At 39.1% G+C, this 10,929-nt stretch overlaps 1 long non-coding RNA gene across 3 annotated transcripts in view; it reads left to right on the top strand.

Moving 5' to 3' along the window:
* The first annotated feature begins 212 nt into the window (after positions 1–212).
* LOC104854980 overlaps positions 213–10,929 on the top strand; it is a 14,378-nt gene continuing 3,661 nt past the window's right edge. The window contains exons 1-3 of one of the 3 annotated variants that reach the window (XR_004516014.1): positions 213–899; positions 2,526–2,606; positions 10,730–10,882. This is a non-coding gene — a long non-coding RNA (uncharacterized LOC104854980). Of the gene's footprint in view, positions 900–2,525; positions 2,607–10,729; positions 10,883–10,929 lie in introns of those variants that run through there. The other 2 variants (XR_004516013.1, XR_004516015.1) reach the window with 2 other exon arrangements.

Here is a 10,929-nt window from a genome sequence, read left to right as displayed (position 1 = left end):
TCCATTGATAAATGTGCATAACTTGCTTAACAATTAAAATTAAAACTTTATAACCAATAGATAATTGATGTCAAATTTTCACATTAAAATATGCTTCTTTGAAAAGCTACTTCTTTTTATATACTTTTTTTTTTTTTTTTGGTACCAGGGATTAAACTTGGGTCCTTGCACTTGCAAGGCAGGTCACCGAACCACTCAGCTAAATCTCTGGTCCTTTTTATACTTTTCTAAGTCATTCGCTATCAAAGGATTTTAATACATAAATCTCAATTGCTTGACATTCCAAACCATATAAGACACACATCAGAACTTTGAGATTGAAAGGTTCATAAGGATTTTGAAGAAGGAAATGTATCCCTTAACAACTTGCAGAAGGTATGAGGTAGAAATGGCAGAAGACTACTTGATTAAGCACTCCTCCCATACTAAATAGGGAGTTGGCGATAGGTCAGCTTCTAGCAACTGTAGTAGTCTTCAACCCTAATAGAAGTTCTTTTAGCCGGCTCAGCTCCCAGACATGTGGTATCACATTGCTAGGTCAAAGTGCAAGCTGGATGCCATTCTCTATTGCCACCAGCAGGGGCAGTGTTGGGCCTCCAGGCCAGGGCTCCTCTGTCCACTGGGAAATTCTCAGTTCCCTTCCGGTCCTCTTTCCGTTCCTAGGGAGAACTTCCGGGAGCAACAGAAATAACCAGGATCCAGCTACCATCTCTCTCGGGTTTGTCCATCCACGTAATTCTCAGTTCGGAGTCAAATGTCATTGGATGTTGAATTCTGTTGCCCGTTTTTTTTTTTTTTTTTCTTTTCCTTTCTGCATGGAAAGCATCCTTCTCCGTTATTAATGGTTTCCTGGATTCCATTGTGAAGGCGGCCATCATGAGAGAATCCTTCCCAGAGAGGTAACGTATCTTCACTTTTCGGAGGGTTTTGATTTTTTTAATGTGTAACTAGTATTCTTTATATTTCCCATAGATCCTAAATATGGATCGAGCTAATGAAATATTTTAAATTCTCAGTAACTGGCAAGGCCTGGTGACACACTCCTCCCAGCTACTGAGGAGGCTGAGGCAGGACGGTCACAAGTGCTATGCCAGGCTGTGCCATTAATTCAGTGAGGCCCAGTCTTTAGAGAGGAGGTGGGGACTCGGGAGGTAGCTTAATGGTTTAGCACGTGGAGGCCCAAGGTTCAACTGCCCGTTTGGCAAAAACGTTCAGTATCTGTTCTGTCAGCCCCAAATTTTTCCGTTTTTTTATAAATAAGTCTTTTATTTGATTGACAATAGCGACAAAGCCGAGCAAGGGCAAAAAGCCAGAAGTGCACATGAAAATAAGAAAGCCAAAAATACATTTTGAAATGTAGATAAGAGGGGATGAGGATTTAGCAAAATGTTTCTGCTACCTGCCTTGCAAATGCAAGGACCTGAGTTCTATCCCCGGGATGAAAAAATAAAATCTAGGTAGATAATTAGATAGATAGATGGATGTGCATTAAAGCACTATGAACACATTTACGGTCAAAACACGAGTGATGTTATAGTTCTTGATCTGACACTAATGTTGAAAAGGATGAGAACTTGTTAAAATTCTTGCTCAATAAATGAAGTGACTCTTGTGTTACCTACAACAAATTATTTTATGCCTACAGTCCTATATTTATAGAATAATAATGTCTTGCTTTGGAAAACATGTTTTGTTGGTGAAATGATTTCTAGAAACAGTGTACATCACAATCATTTCAGGAACAGGAAAGTGAACGTCAGTGAAAATAATAGGAATAAAAAAAGAAAATAGGAATGTATACATATAGGTATTTAATAGAAGTAATTTTGATAGTCAATTATGAAATGATATAGTCTGACAAATTAACTTGATAAAATGTATATATAATATATAATAAGTATTAACTGACATTCAGTATAAACATACTATATACTTAGTAGAAGTTAAACGAGATATGACTTTCATCTGTTGACAACAGAGTTGGGAAGGAGTAGGAAATGATCCTTTTTCATCCCTTTATAAGTGTATATGACACTTCATAACAAAATGACTCCCTATATTTGTTCTCTCTTCTCAAATATTTTTTAAGTATTCTTGCTTGAAATCAAGTAAGTTGATTAAGCCTAATTTCACTTTGCCTCTCTGTTGTCTTAGGTATATATTTTCTCTGATTGCAAAAAACGTTAAGTTTCCAGTTTGATAAATGGAGCAAATGATATATTTTATATCTAAAAGAATATGTGTCATTTTTTTACTTAAAAGATCCAGCCATTCAAAATGAAGTAAGAGGAAAAAAGTAGTCTTTGTACACGTCCACATAATTTTCCTCTTCACGCTCTTGTTCCCTTTAGGTAGTTTTCCATCAAGGATGCTTTCTCTTCAGTCTGAAGAACTTTTGTATGATTATGTGTTACTGTTTGAATGAGGACAGATATTCTCAAGTTTGTTTCATCTCACTGTCAGTCTGGAAAGATAGTATATGGGTTAATGAATACTATGTTGACTATTTTTAATTTTTATTTCAGTATTGGAAGGTTGCTGATCCATTTTCACCATTTCTCCAAGTATAGTTTGAAACAGTAACTGTCAGATTCCAGAGACATCAGGTAATGTACTTTAAATTTCTTAAGCATTTCCTGGGTATACCCTTGTATACATCATCAATATTCTTTGTATTTCACACAGATATTCAATATATAGCTTTGGAACACAGCAAAAATATAATAGCTATTTAATCCATCCAATTTTAATGTATTTGTAGGAAGAAAAATTTTCAAACGTAAAATGAAACGTCTCATGAAAATTTTTTCCAGAATCCAAAATATTCAATTTTTATTTCTTAGTAAGATATGTGCAAATGTCTTCACTCATGAATCAAGTAAGCAATACATTTTCCAAGCAAAATATTAACATAGTTTATTTTAATTGTTAACTTGATGCAAATTTTGACATGTATGAGAAGTTGTATGAGAACAGATATAATTTTGGTCAAACAGAATGAAGTGATACACTTTAAAGCAAAATATTTCAAATCTACAGTAATTACATAATATTCATTAGCATTCAAACATGGCAAATACCTCCTAATTTGAGCTGATTTATATAAACAGTACATATTAGGCAATCTGTATACTTTTTTGTGAAAATGAAAAAATATATATAGCCTTTGTACATGTGAGGTTTTGGTATTTCACATATTCACAAGATGATAGAATATTTAACCAATCATACATTAAACAATTCCGAAGAGACATGAAAACAAGAACATTATATTACTGGTTTTCTGTAGCAAAGGATATGGCCATTATCTTTTGTTTGGAAGGGATGAAATAGTACTCGAGGAAGTTGGAGCACTAGTAGAAAAAATGGAAGGCTTTGAGGATACCCTGGTAGTATGTTTTTGGCTCAATGAAGATAGTCAGAGATGAGCTACAAGTGGAACATTGTATAAAATTGACTAGGGGAGCATATTTGGTCCCCTCCAAGTTTGAAAGAGGGTCCACAGTGAAGAACGTTGGCAGTTATTGACCAGGTCCTCGCTGTTGGAGCCTGGTCACTGTAGAATTTGTGGATTGGCTTCATTGCCTTCTTGCTGCATAAGTGGTTATTTATGTTCTGTTCATTCTCAGTTTCTCTATTGTTCCTTAGAGTAGATGCAAAAGTAATTGTACAAGGAAAATGAATATATTTAATGTGATTGTTAAATATAACATGTAAAACAAATAGTAAGCTTTTCTTTTTATCATGATACCACATTATTGAGAGAGAAAAAATGGTAGTGGGTTTTGGAAAATTAAATTTGTATTTCTAAGAAAATTATAAATTTTTGCTACCAGTTATAATTAGTAATTGTTCTTCTAGGACTGTATTCAAAAAACTACTCACAAATATGCATATAGTTTTGGTTAATAAATGGTGAAAGGTCTGTTTTTTTCTTTTTTGGTGTATTTAAAGCAGAAGGGGTGAGACATGGTCTCTTTGTGCAGTGCGGGCTGGCCTTGAACATACTGTGTAGGCCATGTAGGCGTCAGACTCATGGCCATCCACCTCCTGCCTCAGCCTCCCCAGTGCTGGGATTATAGGCATGAGCCATCATTGCCCAGCTGAAAAGTGTGTTTTTCAGTAAATTGTATTGTGTTCATACAGGGAGAACACAGCTCATATATACTTGCAGATCCTATGTTCGATTAGTATTACTGATAAAGAAAAACAATTTGTTTCACATGAATGTGTATGTATATGAACACTTCAAATATGTCAATGAACCCAGGACCCTACTTGTGCTAGACAAGTGCTTTACCACTAAGCCACAGCCCTGGCCCTTCTGTTTGTGAAGTAAGCATTCACCATGCATGTTTGTCTTCCTATGCTATTTTAAGATGTAAAATTTTCTTTAAAGGCACCTGATCTTCTGAAGAGTGGATCATACTCATCTTTCTTTGTTTATTATATTTATGTTAAATGTTTTCATTGATTGCCAAGTCCCCAGCATGTACTAGGTATAGACTATGAGGTGGGAGTCCATTACAACAAACCAGTTAATGTGGCATATGTCAGAGCATTGAAGTCTGCTAGTAATTTTTAAAGCTCCATTAGTAGCTGGACTTGGTAGCACACACTTCTAATCCCAGTACTGGAAGGCTGAGGCAGGAGGATCACAAGTTTCAGTCCCACCTGGGCACTTTAGCAAGGCTTTGTCTTAAAATAACAATAAAAATGCCTGAGAATGTAGTTCAGTGTGACAGTCCTGTGCTCGATCCTCAGTACCAAATAAGGGAGCTACATTAGTAACTAAAGTATTACCTACACCTTTTTGTGTTAGGATTACTGGTTGATCTAATGATTGGCATATAAATCCTTTACTTTTCTTCATCTCCTTAAAGAAAATATCAATTCATGTACATGAAACTTCACAAGAAGAAAATTTCATTTATCTTTTTTTATAGTCTTTTTGTCCAATGTATTATTTAGGCATTTTACTGAGAAATTCATATTGTAATTCTTTTGTACATTTAATATTTAAATGAAACCATTGTATATAGTTAACTGAGTGTGATTTTTGCAGTGAGGTATTATATATAAAATACTTCTTAGCAATATTTAATTAGAAATATCATTTCTTACGCAGTGTGTGTGTGTGTGTGTGTGTATGTGTGTGTGTATTCCTGGTACAGGGGTAGCACTCAGGCCTTCATACTGATCTATTTCCCTTGCTTTTTATATTTTTTGCGTGAGGTTCTCCTTAAATTGTCTAGGGTTGGCTAGCACTTGCCATCTTCCTGCTTCCCATCCCAGAGTGCTGGAATTACAGGGATTCACCACCACAGCTGGCTGTGAATTTTCTTTTAATGTTCTAGTTTTCACTTGAATTATTGCTTGGCATATTGTTTACGTAGAACTGTATAGCTTGATTTCCACATTTAATTTTTCCCTAATTTCTCTTTGTTGTTGATTTCTACTTTCAGTTTGTTGTGTCAAAGAACATATTTCATTTATTTATTTATTTATTTTTAAAGTTCAAAAGTCAGGTTTTTAATGTAGCCTAAAATATAAAATACGAAATGAAACAAAACACACCCAAGAACTCTTTATGATGATTATTTCCACCTCCACTATCACCACCACACCCCACACCCCAGTCTTGCTATGTAGACCAGCCTGGCTTTGAACTCACAACTATCCTGCCGCAGCCTTCCCATTTCTGGGATTACAGGCCTGTGGCACCATGCCCACCTGTCTTTAAATGTGTGGTTTCTTACAGAAGTGCAGGGAAGCCATTAAATATTAGTGGGTCACCGATTTACTGAAATATGTAATTGTTCCTTTTTTTTCCTCATTGAGTTTATTGGTGCATTTTAGGTATAATGTGCAGTTACATTCCTTGTTGGGATCTCGTACCTTTATATGTCAGGTCTTGGTTCTCATTTTTTCCCCATGTCCCTGCCCTCCCTCCACTCTCTACTACCCTCCTTATTTACAATTTTTTTTAATTTCCATTTTCTCATTTGCTCCTATATTTTTCCATCCCCTGATTACCTTTCGCCTACACTTCCCCCTCCCCTACACTTTAAGACCCTTTCTTCCTATTTCACATTGTCAGTGATCTCATTAGGATCTTTTGCACTGTGATAGTTTCTTCACACCAGAGAAACTATTCGGTATTTACACATGTGTGACTCATTTATTTCACTTTGGAGGATATCCTCAATATGTATCTATTTTCCTGTGAATGAATCTAATTTGTCCTTTTTTGTGGCTGAGTAGTATTGCATTTTATAGAAAAACCACATCTTCTTTTTCCAGTTTCCAACTGATGGGCAAATGGGCTGTTTCTAATTTTTAGCTATTACAAACTGTGCCACTATATACATAGGTGTGCATATATCTCTGTGATATGATTCTTTTAATTCTTTTGGGAAGATACTCAGCAGAGGGATGGCTGGGTCAAATGGAACCTCTAGTCTCAGCTCTTTGAGGTATCTCCATATTGATTTCCATAGTGGTTGCACTGGTAAATATATGAAAAAATGTTCCACATCACTGGTCATTTGAGAGATGCAAGTGAAAACAACACTGAGATTCCACCTCACCCCACAAAGAATGGCTGCTATCAAGAAATCACTGCATAACAGAAGTTGGTGGGGTTGTGGGGAGAAAGGAACCCTTCTGCATTGTTGGTGGGAGTGCAGCCTAGTGCAACCTAATTACTATTTTTAACTTGCCTCTTTTAAAATATAAAAACCTTCTGAGTTTTTCTCCCAAGGGCCCACTGAGAAATCTCCAAATCAGCTCAAGACTAATATTTGTTTAGTACTCAATTTTAGGAAAACAATTTCAGAAGATGTCAAAATGGTTGAACATTTGATTCAGTATGGTTACAGGTTGTTGTTAAACAACAGTTATTTAATGAAATTGATGATAAAGTAACTATAATAGGTATAATGAGTGAGAGAAAAACAAAAAACAAAAGCCACTTAGCTTTTGGAGTGAGCAGAATCAGTTCTGTTCACAGGTGCTTACTGTGGTATGACATAGAATCTCTGTCTTCTGTAGGGGATCACTTAGCAGGTTCAGAAACCCAGCATCCTAATTTTTATTAAGAGCAAAATAATCTAAACAACAACTTTACCCTTTTGATAAAAAATCAGCAAGGAAATCCCACTTGCTTTGCATTTGTGGACTGTTGGGGGCACAGCTTGTTTTAAAAGAGCCATGGGAGCCACGGGGACCCCACCTGCTAACCTATACAAGATAAGACCACGTTCCCACATTCCTTCCTGTCCACACCCATTCCCTTTCGGTGTTCCCCTGTCCCCTCTCTTCTTGCCTTTATTAATGTTTGAACTACCAATCATTCTGTTTAGAAGAAAATTACTTCACTTTCCCTTTAAGAAAACCCATCCTACATCCCTGAAAGGGGCTTCCCTTCATTGTTTATTCTTCTAGTATCCCCACTTACATAGATTGTTTATAATTCTTTTCAGTTCCAGGGATCAAACTCGGGACCTTGAGCTTGCCAGGCAGGCACAGCACTGCTGAGTTACCTCCCCGGCGCTATTGCTTATAATTTTTAACTATTAGAAACCCATATTGACAGAGAAAAGTGTGAAAGAAGCAGCTGTGAACTGTTCCCATACACCAGCATTATGTAGCTAATAGGAATATTTTGTGTTTGTTTACAGTAAAATAATTATTGTGGCTAAAGAACAGGTCTACCAAGAGATCCAAATATATTTAGTCACTTTTAAGATAAGAAAGCAAAGTGCATGAACTCAATTTATAAATACTTCAGTGTTTTACTCTGAAATGATCTAGATATTTATTGAATATCTGGTGTTTAATTGACTGTAGAAGATTGCAAATTACTGAAAAGGTTTTAGAAACTATTTGGAGGCAAACTAATTGTCTAATATTATAGTTATGAAGAAACAATGTCAGGTTAATGAGTTAGTTTCATTTTAAAAGTCTATGTGTTGTGTAATCTTAGCATCTGGTAGATACAGCACTGGCTGTATTGACCACCAAACCCATGTACAGCACTGATGCGCATTTGTGCTGAATGCCAACACCACAGAAGACAGCTCTTCTGCTTTTATTAAACTATTAAGGCAGCATGAGATACCAGTGATTTACCTAAGTCAAGTGACCTGGAAATTGTTCAGGTTAGTTCTTTTATTTCTGAGAGCTTTAGGGATGTTTGTTGATGAAAGCACATACTTTTCTCTAGTTAAAACAGAGCTCCTGTATTAATTTGGTGCATCCAGATGTTCCAAAATGTCCAGAGCATTCACCGCTCTTATGCATTTTAGCACACAGGCAGACACATCTATACATCTTGCAGTTTTTATTCTAAAGCTTTACCATGAGTAAGGCATCAACACCGTGATTCTAGATGCACCAGTGTACATGGGGAAATTGGCTCTTGCCTTGGTCTCTCTTTATATTTTTATCCAAATTGTGTTTTACGCAGACAAAACAAGTTGTGACCTGCTTAACAGGAGGCATAAGTCTTTTTTTCAATTTTTGTGGTGGGAATATTAAGGATTTTCTCTTGTCCTGATGTAGAAGCTTACAGAGGCTGTAAACTGAATTTTGTTTCCAGTTAGCTTTTTGCCAGTGGTTAACTTTTAGCATCCCCGAGTGCCACTTAGGAGTAGCAGAGGGCCCATTCCTCCCAGCTGGATGTTAGGGGTTTAAGTGTGAAGAGAAAGTTTGCTGAGGAGCTGGAGCTGTGTGTCTGGGGCTTCTAGAAGGAGCTGCGGAAGTGTGGGCCTCTGCGGTGAAGTCCTGCTGACCGGAAGTGGGCAGAGGTGGTGCCCGGCAGGGATCCAGTGCTCAGCCAGGACTTGATGGGGTTACATTTAGTCCATGCTCCCATGAGAGGCCCGGATGCAGGATGAAGCCCCTGGGAGAACAGGCGTCAGACCACAGGCAGGAGGAAGGATCCCCAGCCCAGAATCCCTGCAGGAGGAAGTGATGGGGCTGGGCTCAGCTCCAGGCCACCTGGTGAGAGGGTCACCTGGCTGCAATTACTCATGGGTACAAAGGGGATTCCAGGGTCAGGAAGAGGAGATGCAGCCCCATCTCACAGGGAGCCCCGAGAAAGACAGCGAAGATTGCCACTGCCACTGCCACTGCCACTGCCACAGGGCAGAGCACAGCTGTGAAGGACATCATGATGAAAGAGACAAGAGGGGCCTTTCTGGCTGAGAAGCTTTATCTGAACCCCAAGAGCTGGGAGCACTTGGCATGGTGCCGGCACAGATTTGTGCCCAGGTTCTCCATGTATGCCGTGTGACTGACCGCAGCTTCTACCCTAGCAATGCTGCCTTGTCACTGGCTCCCGTTGCATCTGTCCCAGGCTGTGAGTTCTTCTGTGCCTACAGGAAGGCAGCCCTCCCCTCCTACAGTCCCCAGGTCCTCACAGAGCTGAAGCCACCTCTTCTCTGTCACCACACTCTTCCCTTACTGCACTGAAGCATCTGCTTTAGAAAAGGGAATCTCCTGTTCCGCTTGTGACAGTGGGGTCATAGTACCTGCATCTGGATGGCCCCAGCAGGGAACCCACCTTAGTCAAGAGCTGGCTGGCAACAGCACAGTGGCCCTCCTTGTCCTTCCCTTGCCCTCATGATGCTGTCCATGGAGCAGCTTGGTGTCAAGGTCACCTTTGCAGGGCTTCTGTGGATAAAGCATCTCCAGGTTGACTGACAGCCTGCCACCCCTGGGGCTGGCTGCTTTGTTCCCAATGTCAGCCTTCACATGCTCCTTGTTTCTGAGGTTCAGAAGTGCTATTTTCTGTTGCTTTTTACTGTGAGACTCAGGGATCTGGCTGGGGGGTTACTGAGGTATTCCAGTCTATTCACTTTTTGGTGGTGATGACAGCTACCAGGAGCCTAAAGGTTCTACTTGTAGAAGCCTAGGATATAGATGGATGGCCCAGGAAGGATAACTGAGGGGAAGAGGGTCAGAAAGAATTTTGGAAGTGCTTTCAAAGGTTTTGAAAAAGATGAGTGCAACCTAAGGCATTTGTTATTGCCGGGAGGCATCTGCAGAGGAGGTAAGAGCCTGTCAGGTTTGCTGGAGATCTGAGGAGAGCAGCTGCCTAATGGGGTGTGGCCTGGAGCCTTCTGCCTGCAGTGAAGAGGTGCAGAGGCTGCTGAGACACAGGCCTGGACCTTGGGATGGGCCACAGGAAGTGGATGAAGCAGGCCAGGGCCAGTTCTGTTGAGTGTGTGTGTATGCATTGTTCACACACTGAGGAATAGAGGAGCCTCACTGCCCTCACTTTCCTTCTTGTTTTCTAATGGCATGTACTTGTGGGTCAATGGCCCTGTGGGTAAGAGTATGGCACTTAGGTAGAATTACTTTACAGAGGAAATGAACATCTGAGAAGGTTGCTGTGCCCTAAAACAGATGTACAGGTTGAGTATCCTTGTGTACAGTGCTTGGAACCAGGACTGTTTTGGATTGTGGAATATTTGTGCATATGTGATGAATATCTTGGGTACAAAAACTAAACATGGACTTCAACTGTGTTTTGTGACTCTTACCCACAGAGAGGGAAGTTAACTTTATACAATATTTTTAGCATGTCCATGTTTTGTCTGTGACCCATCCCATGAAGCCATGTGTAGAATTTTCCATTTTCTAGCAGTGTCTTATTGGCTCTGCCAAAATTTGGGGTTTTTGCTTTATGATATTCAACATATTTATATTTATGTTTGATTAGAACAAGAGCCATACTCAACATTCCTTCCATTTCCTTGTTAAGAAACCAGCCTTTTGTCTTTTGATACAGCCCTTTTAATTTTATCAAATCGTGTTATTGTTGGGAGTGTCTGGTGTAGAGAAACCCAACATTGAGTAGTACCTTGGCTCACCAGAATTGTGGAATGGATTCTGTGACCACAAACATGGAAAGAATTAAGG

Source organism: Fukomys damarensis, unplaced genomic scaffold (genome assembly GCF_012274545.1).
Source record: "Fukomys damarensis isolate Sample0158 unplaced genomic scaffold, DMR_v1.0_HiC HiC_scaffold_73960, whole genome shotgun sequence".
Taxonomy (NCBI): Eukaryota; Metazoa; Chordata; class Mammalia; order Rodentia; family Bathyergidae; genus Fukomys; species Fukomys damarensis.
This window is presented reverse-complemented; position numbering and strand designations above follow the sequence as displayed.